The sequence below is a fragment of the Podarcis filfolensis genome (genome assembly GCF_964270895.1).
Source record: "Podarcis filfolensis genome assembly, chromosome: 7".
In the NCBI taxonomy this organism is placed as follows: domain Eukaryota; kingdom Metazoa; phylum Chordata; class Lepidosauria; order Squamata; family Lacertidae; genus Podarcis; species Podarcis filfolensis.
In genome coordinates, this window is record NC_139603.1 from 85,216,069 (window position 1) to 85,236,581 (window position 20,513).

General features: G+C 44.6%; 1 protein-coding gene across 6 annotated transcripts in view; it reads right to left on the bottom strand.

Moving 5' to 3' along the window:
- The window catches only part of SLC45A4 (solute carrier family 45 member 4), a 110,077-nt gene that overhangs the window by 63,409 nt on the left and 26,155 nt on the right, over window positions 1-20,513 (bottom strand). For 2 of the 6 annotated variants that reach the window (XM_083622017.1, XM_083622013.1), the window contains exon 1: window positions 18,626-18,647. The exons of the other annotated variants lie outside the window; for them this stretch is intronic. The gene's annotated coding sequence lies outside the window, so the exon portion shown is untranslated. Of the gene's footprint in view, window positions 1-18,625; window positions 18,648-20,513 lie in introns of those variants that run through there. 6 annotated transcript variants of the gene reach the window in all.

A 20,513-nucleotide genomic window follows, 5' to 3' on the forward strand; every position in this document is an offset into this window, starting at 1 on the left:
GCTTGGTGTCTCCTTGGAATGGCTTTGCAGATGCAAGAACCATCAACTTAATTTCCCTGGCCCCCTGCAGGCCCAGAACAAGAGCCCGTGCACTGATCTCTGCTTTGCTTTTTTGTGCACAGGTAGGAAGACAACTATGGGACGCGGGTGGCGCTGTGGGTTAAACCACAGAGCCTAGGACTTGCTGATCAGAAGGTTGGCGGTTCGAATCCCTGCGACGGGGTGAGCTCCCGTTGCTCAGGCCCTGCTCCTGCCAACCTAGCAATTCGAAAGTACTTCAAAGTGCAAGTAGATAAATAGGTACCGCTCCGGCGGGAAGGTAAACGGCGTTTCCGTGTGCTGCTCTGGTTTGCCAGAAGCGGCTTAGTCATGCTGGCCACATGACCCGGAAGCTGTACGCTGGCTCCCTTGGCCAATAAAGCGAGATGAGCACTGCAACCCCAGAGTGGGTCACGACTGGACCTAATGGTCAGGGGTCCCTTTACCTTTCTAGGAAGACAACTGCCATGGAATATACTCTCCTTACCTGCCCTCCACACTTTTCATATAAGTCTGTGCACATACTGCTTCAAAAATAGATACACACAGCTTTCTATAGCAGGTAACAAGTCAGCTGTACCTTGGAAATCCAAATTCGGCCTTTTGAGTGTTCTTGAACACGAGCCGATTTTGCAACAGCTAAATAAAGCTGAAACAGTTCCACACAGATGTTACTAGGGTCCCTGGCATGGAGGTGGGCTGGCAGGAGGAACTACACAAGCTGCAGGAAAAAAAATCAGCCATCTGTGCGACATGGGGGGATTACTCGATGCTCCTCTTCTCATTCAAGATCTGCCACTCTGGCCCTTCATGCCACATACAGCTCCAGCAGAATGGAATAGAGCAAGAGTCTGTACCATCTTGCAATGGCGCCAGGTCAGCAAATACTGAAGCTTCGTGCTGCAGCAATTTCTTTCCTCCCATCCTGTTACATTGGCGCAGCCATCTTGCCTGACTACTGTAATCTCAAGGACGCAAAAACAAAACAAGGACTTTGTACAGTTCTGAGATCTGCTCTGGCACAACGGCTGATGGTTACTCGAGGAAGCCCAACTTGATGGACGTGATCCAGTATGTCACCTTGACCTCACATTATTGAAGTGCCTTCCATTTAGCAACTTCCTTCTATCTTATTTTGTCAAAGTCAAAGTCAAAGTTTATTAGATTTGTGAGGTCCATGCCTTTACACAAAATACCATAAAACATTATTAAAAGATAAACAATAAAATTATAAAAATAAGCTAAAATTCATGTGATGCTGTCCCAGCAAGGAAACTACCCAAAAAACCTCGCCATTCAGGAAAGAAGATACAGCAACAGGTTAGGAGAGCAATGGGAGGAACCTCACCATTTCCTCCAGGAACCATACCCTAGTTTCCATAGCCTTCACCACAAAGACCGCTACCACGTGAGAAATCCGTGGATCAGCGTCCACCAGTAAAAACTTTACTTGGTCCTCAGGGTTGGCTATTGATTTGGGAATAGTTTGTAACATCACATCCCTGAAGGCTGAATAGATGGGACAATACAACATGTAATGTGTGAGATCCTCTTTGGTTCTCATATGACAAGGACATATACGCTGCTCTACTGGGATTTTTGCATATCTGCCTGACAAATAGGCCGTAGGAATGGTTTGAAAACGGGCCATGGTGAAAGCTCTCCGAAGGGTGGGGTTGGTGATATTCGCCAAATAATTAGCGCAGGTTTTGACTGATTTCAGTCGGGGAAACCAGTGGGAGGACCCTTATTTTGTCCTGACATGTTGTGCTGCTTGTTTTTGCTATCCGCTCTTTACATCAGAGAATGAGACTAGGACCTGGGCTGCACCAACACCTGGGTTGGAGGTGAGGGAGCTTGGCAGGAGGCAAAGAGAAGAAGCGGGGAGAGGAGGGGAGCTTGGAGGCACCCATTTTTAGCAGGCGAGAGTCCTGAGCAGATGCAGGACTCATGCAGGCAGAGCCAATATCACTTATGCGCCAATTCCAGAGCATCTCAAAGCTGGCTCTGGGTCCATTGGAACACAGCGCAGAGCGCAATAACGACACCTGCAAAGGCAGTTCTACAAATTGCTACATACAGGATTAGCATGCAAATGAACTTCACGGAAAAAATATTAGGCAGCCAGAGACTTGCCTGTGCTGGATCCTGGCCACATGATATGGTGGGACTAAATGCTTTCATTAGCAAATCCACTTGCTCAATAGGTACTCCTCCCAACCCAAAAAGTGAATCACTTTGTTACTTTCCTTGCTAGGATCCGTGCCCTCTCCACACTTGTAACAGAAAGGCTTGCCCTAGCCCGAAGCATTTTTGCCGTTTTGTTATGCCACATGGACATAATTTAGCGACTAAAGCGTTTGTCATTATGTGTGAGTATTGGCAGGGCGTGTGGGTGATATTTTGAGTCCGTGGTTTCTTAACGCAGGTCACGATGTACCCCCGAAGCGGTAATGCTATGCCAACGAACATCCTGCCCTGGCATTTGTTGTGTTCCACGTGGCTTAAGACTGGAATGCTTGCAGGACATTCTTAAAAGTCAGATCCTCAATGAGAAAGCAAGCCTAGCTCTGGGCTACGCCACTTCAGACTGCAGGTGGGGATGAACATAACTGAGCCTTCCTCCATACAGATACATTTCCATCCATATACAAAAGTAGATGTCAAGGAAGAACATGCCAGCCCAACCTTCTCGCATACTTAACAGGGTTTATGCACTACTTTATCATCAAAATCTCCGAGTGATTTACATAAAATGGACATTAAAAAATACAAAGAAAACTAGATCCTAAAAAGAGGGTGACCAAAACTAACCCCATAAAATTGCATGTTAAAATACACGTCAGATTTACATGGCTTGCCCTAAACAAAAGGGTTTTTAGCAGACACCAAAAACAGAACAGTGGTACCTTGGTTCTCGAACTTAATCCGTTCCAGGAGTCCATTCGACTCTCGAAACTGTTCGAAAACCAAGGCGTGGCATTCAATTGGCTGCAGGAGCTTCCTGCACTCAATCGGAAACCGTGGAAGCAGCGTCGGACATTCGGCTTCCAAAAAACGTTCGCAAACCGGAACACTTACTTCTGGGTTTGTGGCATTCGGGAGGCGATTTGTTCGGGAGCCAAGTCGTCCGGGAATCAAGGTACCACTGTACAGTGGAAGTACCTGCCTAATGTCAGTGGGCAGGGGTCCCCAAAGTTCAGGTGCTTTCCCACTGAAGATACAATCCTTGCAAGTGTGTATTATGCGGCAGATGTAAAAGTGCCGGTTCTGCAGATCGGTGCTAACTACACTTTCTGGAACATGAACAAGCCCCACATGAAGTGCACTGCAGTGGTCCCATGCTGCAGTCACCAGTGCCCGGACTACTGTGCTCAAGCTATTCTGGGCCCAGAAACAACGGCAGTTGTCACAGCCAGACCTGGTTAAAGAAGCTCCTAGCCATCAAGGCTACCTGAGCTTTCGGTGGCAAAGCATGATCCAGAAGCACCCCAATATTGACCTTTGCCAATACAGTGGTACCTCCGGTTGCAGACGGGATCCGTCTGGTCTGGTCAGATCCTGAGGTTTCAGCAACCTGAGAACCGCTTCTGCATATGCGTGCATGGCGAAACCTGGTAAAATACTTCCGGGTTTGCCATGCGCGCATCCTGAAGTTTACATAACCAGAGGGTTACATAAACAGAGGTTCGACCGTAGTCAGATTCAGAGCGAGACTTGAACCACTTGCACTCTACTCTTCGTCTGGCTTGCTTCGCCGCCCCTAGCTTCCCATAATACCAATGAGTTTTCTAAGAGCAGATATTCCTTTTCCTACATGGAAACTGTATGAGCCCCCACCTGCAGGTCGGAGACACAGATTTAACACTTCAGTGGGAGAACTACAGATCTATAAGGTGCGTTTTAAAAATTCCCACCTCTCAGATAAAATCTGAGAACATGCAGCGAGGGCCTCAGAAACTCGGACGTCTCTGGGTGTTGAACACTGTTCAGGGCTCAGCATGCCTTCTCTTCACTCGAGCAGAATGATGCAGAAATAAGGAAATTCTCTTTGTCTGCAAAAATGTATTGAGGTCACAGGATTTTTGTTGTCCTCAGCACAGAATACGGGATTATTTCAACACCGCAGTTATACAGCCTGACTACTATTATCTTCTAGAGTTCAAAGGGCCAGTTTCTCGCGTCACCTGTTCAGTTACAATAGGTAGCTCTGGAACTTGTCCAGAAAATGATGCACACAATAAACGCTACGTTATTAGGCAGATCACCAAAATCCCAGTTTATCCCTGAACTGCTGCACACTCTGCCGACAAGTCTCAATGCAAAACTTCACATGGATAGGAGGAATATTTACAAGCCCAGGTCGAAAACAATTCATCTGTTGACAAAAGTCCCGGTCAGGGGAAAAGGAAGAGTATAGGTAAATGTTAAACAAACTAAGAAACTAAGAAACTAACTAACTTCTGAATGAAAGGGTTGGAGACTCAGAGCACAATTCATCTGTTTATATAAATAACGTTTCAATTTATCAGTAGAGAAATGACTCATTCAGGCAGATTAAGAAAGCATTCTGCGTTAGACTAAAGTGTAGCATTTTAAACATGTATTTCCAAGATACATGTTAGCTTTGTGGTGTGGCGAGTCAGTCAGGAAGCAAAACTTGCTTAAGCTGCATTTTGTTTTCTGTTTTCTTTCTTTTTTTACAAACAGAAGTGAAAATGAAGCAACCGCGTTGAAACACCAAGTTCAGATCAACAGCTCAGCCACCAGAAGCCTGACATCAGGGCTTCCAAAAGAGGTTTGCAAGCTGTCTGGCATCACACGTTACTGGTCTCTGCAGCTACAGCAGGCACTGTGATTCCCCTGCAGTTTGATTTCACCCCTGGAGGCGCACTCCATTGTCTTTCAAGATAAACGAATGCCAGCAACAATTTGCAACGTATTTCTGCATGGCTCTTGCTACGAATAATTTGGGCCAATCCCTGTTATATATACAATGTTTCTGCTCTGTGAATTAAATATGACTACCCTAGAGTAGGACAGCATTCTAAGGTGTTAGATAAGTAACCCAAAAACACTTGCGGGAGGAAACAACAACTCAGAAATATTATTTAGACCAGTAGACCAAATTTAACACTAGTTTTAAACTAACAGCTTAAATACCATGGCCAAGAAATAATAGGAAACTATTTAAGTCTGTGTTTTGAATCCAGAAGAGTAAGGATGTGCAGCAGTTAAAACAGGCAGGGGAAGGAAATCTATTTTACAAAATTTACACCCATTTGTTTAGTCTCCGTTTAACCAGATGGCCTCACACTGTCTTTGGAAGTTCTAATGAACTTTCCAGGAAAGGAGTGCCTTAGATGCTGAGCACTTGTGCATACTTGCTTGTTTAAATACAATGAACACACTTAAATAAGGCACTCTGGTTAATGCTCATTGGTCACAAGATGCGAATAGCCCTTTGCCCTCATCCAGCAGGTTCTTAACTAAATATTGATAATCTTAAAAACAGGTGCATCTGCTTTTCAGCTGTCTACATGTACAGGGTTCATGGGTCAAACCCACCACCCTAAATCACCCCCACACCTTTTTTAAATACAATCTTCCTCCTCCTCCTGTGTCCTCACTGCCACCCTGATCATTATAAGTTGCAAGTCTGCAGGCAGACAGGCAAATCTGTCCTGATATTGAACAGCCCTAAGCCTGGAGGCACTTTAGGAATACGATTCCTGCAGCCTCATCCTGCAAGGAGCAAGGGGCTGAGCCCCTCTGCTGTGTCCTCACCCATTACGCCATGGCCCTAAGAGGACTCCAGGATAACTAGAGCTCCATATGCGCATCAAATTATGCGCACAAAGCAGCTGTTTCCAGTTTCATTTGCCGACATAAAAATTAGCATGGTGATCATTGAGCTTTCCAGCTATAAGTCACAAGCTCTAAGATCTGCCCAAATCAGTGGATAAAAGAAAGTCAGAGAACAGGGACTTCAGCATCATTCTATATCCCCACTGTTTTCTTTCACGCAGAGGTGGGGGGCAGCAGAGAACCAAGTGCGGCTGCCTCTTCCAGGACCCACTTTCTTCTGAGGGAGACATGTGCCTCCCCCAGAATAGAGGTGTAGCTATCACAAAGCTGGTGCTTAAGTAGAAATTGCCTGAACAACTAGGATGTTAAATCACAAAATAGAGGCTGTTTGTCTACAGACCAGGCAAAGAGCAACAACACAGACTTCTGAGTCATTCATCTGGGACCACTCCAGCCAGCATCCAAGACACACACAGCTATCCCTTTACTAGTAAACATAAGCCAACAGAGAAAATATATCATGCCTTCCTGAAAAGTGAATATGGCAATCAATCAATCAATCAATCAGTCATCACATTCCTTTACACTGTAAAGACACAGGGAAGGAGCACTTGCTAGAGAAGGTTTCTGATGGCATGAAGGCCACTGCTGCTACCGGGGTCAATGAGAATGTCAGCTTCCACTTCTCCAAGGCAGTTGGTGTTGACATTCTGCTACTTCAAGATTCGCAGAGTTACTTTTGCCATCTCCCACTCACTATCAGAAGAGGGTGGAAACAAGGGCAAGCAATGAATACAGAGGCTCTCACATCCCCTGGACGCAGCTGTTCCCAGGTCTGCGGGGCTCCTGGGTACAAAGAGGTCCAAGTCCCAACACTGCCTTGATGGACGTGTCCAGAATTACAAATAGCTTGGGCCAATGCCAGCCATATAGGGCTTGCACTATACAGTCATACCTTGGGTTAAAGTTGCTTCACGTTGAGCGTTTTCGGGTTGCGCTCCGCGGTGAACCAGAAGTAACGGAATGCATTACTTCCGGGTCTCGCCGCATGCGCAGACACTCAAAATGACGTCACGCACATGCGCAGAAGCGGCAAATTGCGGCCTGCGCACACACAGACGCGGGTTGCATTCTCTTCAGGGTGCGAACAGGGCTCTGGAACGGATCCCGTTCACATCCAGAGGTACCACTCTATAGATGCGGGGGTAAAAAGATGCCCCATCCTCATTCACAGAGCACTGCGGGCAGCGACAGCTTTGAAGTTAGACGCTGTGCCACTTGTCTTTTCTTAAGTTGATGCATGTGTCCCAACAAAAATGGAAGATGCTAATGCAAAGCTAGTACTGGAATTTATTTTACACATCTGCTCCCAGCTCCTGCCTCAACAACATTTAATGTCAAATTCCTATCGGGTATCAGAGGAGCATTTTCTACAGCAGCGAATGCAGGTTCTGTGTGAAAAACACACTACTGCAAAAAAGATCAGAGTTTTCAGGAAATTAACTGCCAGGGTGGTCAGCTTCACAATTCTGGAACACAGCACCGAGTGACTGAACCACAGCATACTGGAAGCTGGCCCGGGCAGAGCGATCAGATAAAACCAAAGGCAAGAATGGGAGAAATTAAGTGCACAGACCATCTTCATGAGGTTTGTCTTTAAATTCGCCCCTCCCCTCCAGTTATTTGGCACTTGATAATGGACTTGTTTTGAAGTCACTGGGTTTTTTTGCTTTTCGTTTAATGAGCCAGCAGTGCGTGCAACAGAAGGCTGGCCAGCTGAAGAGGGAAAATATGCAGGGTCAGCAAAACACGAGTGTCATATTCGGCTACAAAAACATTACTGTTCCCCTTTAAACAAAGGCAGACAAGTTAAAGGAGACTCCAGTGAAAAACCCCACTTCTCACCCCTACTGAAAGATCAGTACAACTTGATACTGATCACCACGACAAAGAAACTTTTAATACTTTAATGCTACAACCATGAGTACATGGAGGTTGCCATCAAGTGGTATGAACCAAACTGCACAAAGGAGGATTTGGATACCAGGACTCAGGGAAAGGGGGTGGTCCTTCTTGGAGTTCACACTGAACTTTGGAGGCACATTTGCAGCTACTATCCCAAAGTGCAGTGTGAGATGAGGGTCTGAGGATCATCCACAAATTTGTGGATCCCAATATCTGAAATGTGAAAGCCAAATTTACGTTTAGAAGTCTCTGGCTAGCGCAAGCACTTTGAGGCTTCAAACTGTGTGTCTTTTCTTCCTCACATTCTCTATGTAGCTAGGGAATTGAACATCCTGCATTTGGAGTTTTAAAACATTACTTCTATACCAACCTTACTATATTGGTCTTCCTCCCCCATATCCCATTTTTAAACCTTGAGAACCAGCCCAGAGCATAGATCTCTAACATGCTTTTAGCTGTCAGTAATGGAACGCTTAATATCCATTTGCTGACAGTGTCAGCTGCCAATCTTCAGGGCATGAGCTGCTCTTACTCAGAAAACACCCCAAAGGTCAAGTGGGAACATCATCATCATCATCATCATCATTATTATTATTATTATTATTATTATTATTATTATCGACAATTGCATGCTGCTCCTGGGTGCAATGAAGGCCTTTCTCCAGCTATACTCAACCGCATGGATTTCCATGTCACCTAGGACTACCAGCTAAGTGTTTAAATACAAAACTGCCTTAAATCTACTCCGGCAATGAGAGCGAGGCATCTATCAATGATGATCGGCCATGTTACCTTCACATCCAAGGGAGTAACAGTACTCTGACCACAGAGGGGCAAATCAAGGAGCATAGAAGACAGCAGGAAGCCCAGGAAAATTATATTTGCAACAGAGAACATTACACAGTAGTTAGGGCAAAAGATCAGGCCAGAGGAAGCAGCCTGAGCAGGGAAGGCAACCTGGGGAGAAATGCACATAACTAGCGCTTGAAGTTACAGATAGGTAGCCGTGTTGGTCTGCCATAGTCAAAACAAAAAAAATTTTTTTCCTTCCAGTAGCACCTTAAAGACCAACTAAGTTAGTTCTTGGTATGAGCTTTCGTGTGCATGCACACTTCTTCAGATACACTGTGTATCTGAAGAAGTGTGCATGCACACGAAAGCTCATACCAAGAACTAACTTAGTTGGTCTTTAAGGTGCTACTGGAAGGAAATTTTTTTTTTGTTTTAGCTCTTGAAGGTGTGAGGAAAGCTCAAGTTCCAATTTGGAATAATTAAACATTTTTTTTTTTGGTCTGCAGGCCTTTAAGCATACATAGTAGTATGTAAGTTTATAAGCCTCCAGGTAAGTCATTATCGCATGCTAATTACAAAGCAAGCAACTACAATGACATAACCATGCGAGGATTTAAATTGCAACTAAATCCGGAAGCCATAACCTGAGGATAAGTGCAGTACACCCTCAATTTCGACAGAGATCGCTCGGGTCCCCCCCCCCCCAAAAAAAGCAAATGCTGGCTTCACAGCATCCAGAGATGCTGGATTCTGTTCAAGGGTTTAACCGCTGAGGCTTGTTGACTGGAAGTTTTAATCACCAGAGAGCCCGATCGTCTCCAAAGAATATGATCTAAGATTAGAATTAGTGCAAATTATGGAACAAGGTAGCTTGCCTGATTGTACACCACAGTTCCTCTTGGCAGAGGCCCCGCCACTCAAGTTCTGAGCGGTGCCAAGCACACTGTTGACATTAAGGTTTTAATTAGCATCAGTACGTGAAAAGCTAATCATCATCGCTTTTACAAGGTTTCCTCCCCAAATCTGAGACTTACTGGTATACTGTGGGAAATTGAGGTGTTTTGTTTTCCAGCCTACATGCTCAACAAAAACATACGGTAAAGCCCTCCTCTGTCGTTTCAGACTATGGGTGGGGAAACAGCATGCTGTGAGTTTTCTTCCGCCTAGAAAACCATCTTCCCGCATGCAGAAGACTAGCATACCAAAGGGAAGAGCTAGATTTAAATCTTTCTCACACAAGCTAGACCTTCCACAGGGAGATAGTTATAACATGGAGGAACCAATAGATTAGACCAACTTGGCACAAGAGCGGTGGTATCTCGGTTTATGAACTTAATCCGTTCCCGAAGACCGTTCTTAAACCAAAACTGTTCTTAAACCGAGGTGCGCTTTCCCTAATGAGGCCTCCTGCCGTCGGTGCCCTTCCACCATTCGGTTTCCATTCTGAGACCGAGGTAAAGTTCGCAAACCGGGACACTACTTCCGGTTTTGTGGAGTTCGTAAATCGAAAACAGTGGTACCTCTGGTTGTGAATGGGATCTGTTCTGGAGGCCTGTTCACAACATGAAAAGAATGCAACCCACAGCGGCACATCTGTGCACGCGCGGGTTGCGATTCACCGCTTTTGCGCATGCGCGTGAGGTCATTTTGTGCTTCTGCGCATGCAGCGAAACCTGGAAGTAACCCTTTCTGGGACTTCTGGGTCACCGCGGGACGTAACCTGAAAGAACGTAACATGAAGCGGACGTAACATGAGGTATGACTGTAGTTTGTAAACAGGGCTGTTCTTAAACCGAGGTACCACTGTATTCGCTGGGACCAAAGTGGCAACAGCTTATTGATACATTTCCTTTAACAAAACCAGTTCCTATAGACAAACCTTGTAAAGATGAATCTTTGCTTATTTTCAGAAAGCTATTTGTGTTCTATTAAAGTTATTTCCAATGGGGATTATAGGTACGGGCCATTAGGAATAACTTGCACAATAGTGTGTTACCAACCATTTTAAAAATGGGGTTCACAACAGGTGATTTTCATGAAAACTCCCCGTTGCTAACATTCTACCAATTATGCAAATTCCACATACTCTGGCTTCGTGGTAACTGTAAGGGTCAAACTAGATTTCAGTATGGGAATTATTTCCAAAAAATGTGTCACTTTCAGAGGCATGCTGAGATCCAAAAGACCAACATCTTCTGTGCCCTCTATTCACATTAAAAACAAAACAAAAACTCGAACACTTAACGCAACTTTGAAGTCACGTCTAGTTTGGAACTCATTTGAACTCTTTCCCAGCAATTAATAAGTGTTTGTGTGATCACTATGCTATTTTAGAAAAGCTACACCAGCTGGTTAGCTGGAGAATTAGTAGAACCAAGCTCCACACTTTCCAAAATTATTTGCCATGCTTCACTTGCTGAAGCTTAAATACTTCACTGCAGAATTCCTCACACCTGTACGATTAGGTAACAGTACCCCTGTCAGGTCCAGTCGTGGACGACTCTGGGGTTGTGGCGCTCATCTCACTTTATTGGCCGAGGGAGCCGGCATACAGCTTCCGGGTCATGTGGCCAGCATGACTAAGCCGCTTCAGGCGAACCAGAGCAGCGCACGGAAACACCATTTACCTTCCCACCGGAGCGGTACCTATTTATCTACTTCCACTTGACGAGCTTTTGAACTGCTAGGTGGGCAGGAGCAGGGACAGAATGACGGGAGCTCACCCCGTTGCGGGGATTCGAACTGCCGACCTTCCGATCGGCAAGCCCTAGGCTCTGTGGTTTAACCTACAGCGCCACCCGCATCTCCAGAAATACGATTAGACTGATGCTCAAATCTAAACTGCTATAGAAACACCACAAAGATATCACAAAAAATATACCCACCAGTGACTGACTCCAGTGTTTGAAATTAGCCAGGCGCCAGGTGCATTTTGCACTTGGCGTTCGACCACTTGCAACCAAGTGAAGATGCCTGGTGCCAGGATGGCGTCTGACATCTCCACCATCTGGAGGTGCACGCCTGGGGATCATACCCCGGCTGTTTTCACACACCAGTACCAACCACATTCTGTAGAATCCTCTCACTTCCATTTTATCTGCACCTTCGGAATGGATTTCTGGAACCAAAATGCGTTTTCTGAGTAGCCTGAGCAGGAGCAGTCACCATTAACAAAAAACAGGTTAGCATAGGCATATGAGTGAACTGTCCCTGGATCAAGTGACTTTCCTTCTTTCAGTTCTCAAAGCTCTTAAGGTTAGCTCAAGGTTGTCATCCGAACTAGCCAGATGTTTAACTGAGAATCAATCTCAGTTAGTCCATCATTTTAAAAAATAACACGTCTTGTCCAAAAATGTCAACAAGACATTCCATTTTGGCGACTGAAACCTTGATTTAAGGAGCTATTGGGCACCTAGCTTACATATCTGAGTTTTTAACACTGCAGCCTACATAGCACTAATCTATGTGTCAAGGGATGTGGGGTGTTGTCATCGGAACATTTTCTGGAACAGTGATCCTGGCCGCCTGGCCATGACTGAATGTAACATCTTGTTTACTCCCTGGATTTTCTTGAAGAAGCAAGATGGAATTCCAAATATGTGAAGGCTTGTAGCATATGATGTGGGCAGGAGTATATGCAAGGAGACAAGTGATCCAAGGGGAATGCAATTAGGCCAGCTCCAATCTAATCAGCCTGGCTTGCAAAATACATCTGACAGCTTCGAAAAGATGAGGCTACACACTGCAGCTGTGATTGAACTGAAACAGGGCAGGACTGGGCAAATTGCCCCCTGGCTTGAAAAGTTTCAGTGACCGGAACCTTGCAGCAGGTTAGCTTATTGTGGCAGGGAAGCTCTGCTTCCTTCCAACACGCAGCCCACAACACCCCATCTCTATAGTGCAACCAAGAGTCAGGTTAACGAACTAGCAGAATGGAACTGTACCTGCCACAACCATTACCATCCTCATCCCACAATATCCAGCCACTTTTGATTGATGGGGTCTGTGTGGAGAGGGTAACAACGTTCAGATTTTTGGGCATTGAATTACAAGAGGATCTGTCCTGGAGTGTCAACACAAGGGGGCTTGTGAAGAAGGCGCAGCAGAGACTGTACTTTTTGAGAATTCTAAGGAAAAACCATCTTCCGCAGAAACTGCTGCTTGCCTTCTATCACTGTGCCATTGAGAGCGTGCTCACTTATGGCTTATGTGTGTGGTACGGAAGCTGTACTACCCAGGACAGGATGGAGTTGTGCAGAGTTGTTAAGGCAGCAGAGAGCATTGTTGGCTGCCCACTCTCCACCTTAGAGCAGATTTATGCCACAAGGTGCCATAGGAAGGCACTGGACATAGTAAAAGATCCATCGCATCCTGGTCACTGTCTCTTCGAGCTCCTGCCGTCGGGACGGAGATACAGGACGATGAAGACAAGAACGAGCCGTCTTAAGAACAGCTTCTTCTCCAGAGCGATCTCGGCCCTGAATGGGAAGCCTGGACTTTGAAAGTCATCTAATCTTCCTTGCTGTACTATACTGTATTGTTTTAATTAGTGTTTTTATGGAGCAGTAAAGCAATTTCGTTGTCCCTGAGAGGGGGCAATGACAATAAAGATATTATTATTATTATTATTATTATTATTATTATTATTATTATTATTATTATCCCAAAGAGCCCTACCAACGATGGCCTGCCTGAAGTTCGAGCAGGGATGCTTTTAGCTTCTGATGACTCCCGTAACAGAAAACATTAGGATTCTAAAGTTCCATGACATCATAATGTTAATGGAAGCAGCTTTCAGGGAACAGCCAAGCGATCGACATCAGATTTATGCAGGGCTTCTGCTGGGAGGGACTGCAGGCAAATGCTTTGACAAAGTTCTCATGGATGCCCTATGCATTCAGAACGAACATGCATGCAAGAGAAGAACTCTAAACTTTTTCTACGTATTTGCTTCCCCACTTTGAGCCTTCCCTTGTGCACTTCAAAATACATCACAGATCAATGAAGCCTCCCTGTGACCCCTTACGTCTATTGATTTGCCTGAATTTAGACCCAGAACAAGGGCAAGTCCTGCCAAACCATAAGAAATTGCGGGTGGCTAGGAGGTGCTTAACATGCACTTAAGAAATTTGGAATATTTCCCAATTCATATATGTAGACATACATGAAATTATTGTTAAACTGAAAGATGGATTTTTAACATACGTGGCATTAAGAGATAAATATCAGCTATTGGATGTAACCCAATGGCAGTATCTGCAGCTACAACATTCTATTAACAACTTTGTTTGGACCAGCAGCATTTTCAGTTTCTGAGATGCTTGAGATACTAGAACAAGTGGCTAAATACTTTAAAACAAAAACAAAAAAGAAAAGTGATTACCTTTTGTTTATAATTGTTATCAATAAATCAATTTGAGATGCAGATGTTAAGAAATGAATGGAATAAAGAAATGGAGGTTCCTATGTTGCGTGGACAGCAAGGCTGTCAGTGGACCTGAGTTATACAACAGAAAATAATATTTAGAATTTATTGAACACTATGTTTGCATAGAAAAGAACTGTCTAAAACAGCATTTTGTTGGAGATGTAATAAGCATAATGCTTCTTTAAAACACATGTTTCTAACAATGCCTTACACTTACTAAGTTTTGGGAGAAAATAATGGGTTAATGTAAGTATAACTGTGTGAAAAAGGCTAAATTTTTCATACGACAATATTCTTTTGAACCATGCACCTACTACATGGATTTTGAGAAATGGACAATGGATTCTCTGTACCCTTAATCTGGCCAAAAGACTGGTATTGCTGCATTGGAAAGATAAATATACAACTCTGTTTATTCAATGTGTTGAAGACCTTACTAGTGGATTGCTTATAGAGACGACTTTGCATGGACAAGTATAATGAAATTTGGAACGCATTCATATAAAATACCGTAGATTAAAAATTGTAATTGTTAACTATTTACAATTGTTATAGTGAAATACCACATCCAGGTTTTTTTTCAAAAATAGCAACATATATGTAAAAAAGAGATACATACATACACTGAATTCTTTTTAAAGTCATTAAAATGTATTTTAAAATTATTGAACATTGCACTACCAAGGGCTTCTTCAAATGTTAACTTTTTAGTGTCTGATATAGCATATCTAAACACAAAGTGTTGGTTAAAACCAGGTATTCGATATATGCACCATATAAATAACACTTGTCCAAGATCAAGGCTTGATTACAGCATGTCAGAGATTCTAACCATACTTGCATGCAAAATTAGTGTTTTGTGAGCTGTCAAAGTTAAAAGCTAGTTTCAGTATAACTTAACTCACTGTACTTTAAAGAACTGTAGCCACGGCAGTCTGTAGCAGCAAATACAAGTATTGTGGCACCTTAGACAAGGAACCTGGATTGTTGAGCCAGGATATTATAGAAGTGAAAGCCTACATGAAGCAGATGGAGGAGAGACATTAAACCTGAAATACAGGAGGGAACAATGGTTGATGAAGGGCGGGTCTACACTGGTTGGCTATAACGTCAAAAATACCTTATAAAAATGTGACACCAGAGGGCGCTGCAGAGTAGCAATGGGAAATTGCATTGAGAGCTATATAACTTTTTTCATGGCCTTTAACATTGTTTTTATAGATCGGTGTAGATCCAGCCCAAGTGAGAAATAAAAATAATAGGTAATAGCCGGTTATGCCTATTTGCTTGTGAAACGGAAACCCACATATGCAATGGGGCTTTCGGTCCCTCTTCTTCCCCCTCCAGTCCCCGTGCTCCAAAAGTTCTGCTAGACTTTGGAGCAGAACTAGGAGGCCAGAGGGGGTGTAGGTTTTGAAGAAGTCCCTTTGCAGAAGCAGACACCTGCTGGTGCAATACAGGATCACACCCAGTGGGTATGCAGAGAGCACATCATAGAAGAAACAAAACAAAAACCCTGCATTACACCAAGTCAGATCATTGGTCCATATAGATTGATATTGTCAACATGGACTGGCAGCAGCCCTCCAGGAGTCCAGGCAGGAGTTCAGCCCAGCAGTTCAGGCAGGAGTCCAGCCCTACAGGGAGGCACCAGGGAGTGAACTTGGGAGCTTTTGCATGCAGAGCATAAGCTATGGCTCTTCCCCATGCTGACAACTGGTAGTGTCAAGCATGGACACATGATTCAAACTCTTGCATTCGAGTTGCAGTTATGCCGAGTAGCAGAAACAAGACTGGTCAAATACACCAATGTGATCACATCTAGTAGATTGTTCACACAATGCCACACATCAGAAGCTGGCTACGTTTAGGGCAAATGAAGATTAGCTACACGAGATGCTTTTTCCCCTGTTTCCATCTGCAAGTTTAAAAGCCAAGCATGGGGCCAGTAAAAGCACAAAAAAGGCCATGTTATGCAGTCAATCAAAGTTCCACAATCAAGCTTGGCAGGGCGATGCCTGTGAGCTGCCAAGCCAATGACATCTTCTCCTAGGATAAACAAACATCTTTTTTCCAAGACCTTGGCAATGGCCCCAGACCTTGGGGTGAACTTCAGTCCTTCAGCCAGCCAAGCGGATGGAATGCAGGGTGTAAGAAGTCAAGAAGGATCACTCTGCAAGACAGGTCTGATGAAAAAAGAGCCACGAAAGGGAGCTTGGCTAAGCATCTGAGTATCTTAATATGCAAAAGGGGAACTGCTTAATTTAAAAGGGAGGCCGAGCACATATGAGGTATAAATAGTGCCAGCTTCTCCAACTACATTGGGCTTTAACAACTTAAGCTTTTATCCTGGCATTTGCAAAATTCCTCGCAGAGCTTACGTTAAAGTAGTCTCCATAAAGAGATCTTTAAGTACTCTTCGCTGGTAATCATAGCCCCAAATCCTTGGAAAGTGAACATGAACTCTAGAAGCTGCTATAAACTCCTCACCTTGCTCCCTTCGCACGGGATGGTTCAAACTATGAATACTCGCCACTCTGGCTTTGCACCATTTTATGTTCTAAAGCCAAAGCTAATTAGGCAAGGAGAGAAAGTAATTCACCCGTAGAACCATTTGTCTCAGGGAGTTGGTGAAATCTGCATTTTTAAGGAACTGTCCCTGAACTACCATGTAAAGGGCCGAGCTGCGGTAAGTTACCCTCTGAAATTATATAAAAATGGAGGCTCCGTAATAAATCAGCTAAAAACAGAAAAAAGTGCTAAACCTCCGCAATCTTCTTGAAGCCTGACGTATGAATAAATCCAAGCAGAATGCACTCAAATCAGAGAGCGAACAACACGGTGAGAGAGCCACGTGGTGAACAAAGCCAAGTAAAAACACTTGCAGAAACACAGGATTATTCGTTCCTGCTGCCTCTTCTGCTTGAATAAGTAGTCTGAATTGTGAAGCATGCACAACAACAGCAGTCTATATAAGCTAGGTTTATGCCTGGTTTCAGGCTCCTTCACTGTGCAAGCAACAGCTGAAAAACTATGATGTAACCTTCCCCTGAGTTTGCAAGAAGGGAGTTGTACAGCTGGGGCAATATTATATTAAGCTACAATGCCAGATGAACTCTCTGAAAGAAATGTCGAGTGCAAATGCAATATTTGGAGTGTGCCCGTCGCGGCAGAACTAACGCCCTAAATTGCATAAGATTTCAGATTCAGTCACTGACATCCCGAGTGAAAGAATCTCAGGTAGCAAAGTGGGGGAAAAGACCCCGGCCCAAGATTGAGGAGAGATGCCGACAGCCAGCTGTTAAAAGGGGGCTAGAGAAACCAGTGACCTGACAGCGTCAGACCTGGCCAACACTTGCAGCAGAATGAGATGGTAAATTTGTGAGTTGGAATGTACCACTTCAGGATGCAAGTGCGGGGGTGTGCATGCAAACCCCATTTTTAAGCATTACTGCACATAAAAGCCCCCTTAAGTAAAAAACTTGCATGCAGATAACAGAGAAATTATTCCCAGTTGCTCCCCGATTTTTATATTTTGTTAATGTGCTGCAGCATTCAAAACCAATCCCTCATCCCTGGCAATCTCAAATCGTACCATGTATTCTATCATCTCAGAATTGTGTCTCGTTTTTCTGAACGTGTAAACCAAAGCATCTATGTATTTGCATCCCTGCCTGACTTATCAGCCTTTTTCCCGACTGCCGGAGCCTCTCTCGAGCCATGTCCCTGGAACGACTGCTTGAGAAAAACAACCAATGCCCACTAGATGAAAACTGTGCTCCTGAAAGCCCCAGCCTAATGTTTATTTCCAAGACAACAGCTGCTGCTGCTGCTACCTTTAAGTGCCTGCATTTCGGCATCAGCATTTGTCATCTTTTTGGCAGCGGCCCCAGTAAAAAGTAGCCCTGAATAACATAAATGAAGCTCGAGATACTTCACTCTTTGTTGCAAAGAACAAGATTGCTCAGAAACCATAAACTGTACAATTTTCCCTTTGGAGTTCCGAGCCCGTTCCTGAAGGAAGATTGGTTCTGAAGTGTTCATTACAAATGAGCTATTCATTTAAAGGCATAGTGCCCCAATTGTGCAGCCTCACTCGAAAAAGCACGGACCCTTAGACCAAAGGCTGGCGATTTTGCTACAGTTCTCGCCAGCAAGGCTATCTTGCTCTATGAAGCAACTGTGGGCAGAATAATATGTACCGGGCAGAGCAGAGTGCACATATAAACACACTAACCGAATGCTGTGAAGCAAGTATGACAGCTTACGAATCTCCCCCGCCTCCCAGTTATCAGACTGTTTAGAGATACACTCACCCTTCTGTTTCAAAGCCAAGCCAATATCCGCCCACTTGCGCCGAAAGCAAGCAGCAGAAGATGCGGCTGATTTTCAGCAAATGTTACCAGCAGTGCTTAAGCCAGGCAGTGCAATGCGATACAGATCATAATCAGACAGATAATTATGCCAGAGCAGAGTGCCGTGCAAGCCATTTTAAATGTATACATTTTCAGAAGTTAAATGGCAGTAAAGGGATAATACCATTAGCACTACAACTCCAGTTAACGGGCAGTTTGCAAGTGGGCACCCACATACCTTTGTAGACCAAACCCTCAGTTTGGGTATCAGTCAACACAGTACGCACAAGAGCCAAGCATTGCTGCTGAGCTTCTTTGCAGATCCTCCTCCTCCTCTTAACAGGCAAGCTAGCTAATCAGCCTCTCAATCCACGTGCACCACCAGATTCGCTCCTTTTAGTTCCTCTAAAGCTGGAATCACTGACAACACCAACGAAAATAACGGGTGAAGGATCTGATGTAAGGATAACATGCAGTTAAAGCGTTATGGACTGTGGAGATAGTTATCAAGAAAACAAATTGCATTTTTCCAGGAGCAGCCTCAAGGTCAACCATGCCTCCCCCCCCCCTCCAACACCGAGAAGAAATTTCTCTTTAAATACACTTCAGCCATGCCTAAATAACTCAATATATTTCATGTGGCTTCGGGTACAACATTCCAAACAATATCTGAGAGATCTTTGACACACACACAAAAATTACTTTTGTATTTTTAGGTCTGGAATGCCTGCTTTCAGAAGTCCTATGCAGTTAACTGTGTTTGCATCTGTAACATAACTTTACACAGGCTACTGCTGCATATTTATAATACGGGGGCAAAGAATTTCACCCCCGTTGGGGTCAAACCACAAATATGCAAACTGAAGCACTTTACCTGATCAGCAAAATGAATTGAACATTTGCATTACAGGCAAAGTGACACAAAACAGGATTGATTGCTGGGTTTATAGATGACACCCAGTTTAAGCTTCTGCTCCCTACCAGACCTGCCCAACAAAATTTTGTCACGCAGGGAAGGTCCCCAACACTGAAAGGGAAAACCCAATACACATTCTGGGTGCAACAGATACGATGGGGCTGACCCGCTAGGCTACATCTGGAACAGCTCAGTTGGTAAATAATGAGACACTTAATCTCAGGGTTGTGGGTTTGAACCCCACGTCGGGCAAAGGATTCTTGCATTGCAGGGGGTTGAACTAGATGACCCTTGTGGTCCCTTCCAACTCTACAATTCTATGATTTAATGACCCACAAGCCACGTCTCCATATAAAGCTAATGCATACCAAAAGCTGCCCTCCAAGACTCCCCCAGTAGATATAATAATTTATACCCCGCCCATCTGGCTGAGTTTCCCCAGCCACTCTGGGCGGCTCCCAATCGAGTGTTAAAAACAATACAGCATTAAATATTAAAAGCTTCCCTAAACAGGGCTGCCTTCAGATGTCTTTTAAAGATAGGATAGCTGCTTATTTCCTTCACATCTGAAGGGAGGGTGTTCCACAGGGTGGGTGCCACTACCAAGAAGGCCCTCTGTCTGGTTCCCTGTAACCTCACTTCTCGCAGGGAGGGAACCGCCAGAAGGCCCTCGGCGCTGGACCTCAGTGTCCAGGTAGAACGATGGGGGTGGAGAAGCTCCTTCAGGTATACAGGACTGAGGCCGTTTAGGGCTTTAAAGGTCAGCACCAACACTTTGAATTGTGATCAGAAACATACTGGGAGCCAATGCAGATCTCTCGGGACCGGTGTTATGTGGTCCCGATGGCCACTCCCAGTCACCAGTCTAGCTGCCGTATTCTGGATTAATTGCAGTTTCCGGGTCACCTTCAAAGGTAGCCCCACGTAGAGCGCATTGCAGTAGTCCAAGCGAGAGATACCCAGAGCATGCATCACTCTGGTGAGACAGTCTGCGGGCAGGTAGGGTCTCAGCCTGCGTACCAGGTGGAGCTGGTAGACAGCCGCCCTGGACACAGATGCCTCTCAGGATGGCAAAAAATCCCTCTCTCATGCTTTGCTATCTTCTCCTATAATCACCCTGTTTTGTCACCTACAGGACACTCCACACACCAGCAGTTCTTTACCTGCAACACTTTTCTCCCCTTCCACTTCTCTGGCTTTTGCACCCCTC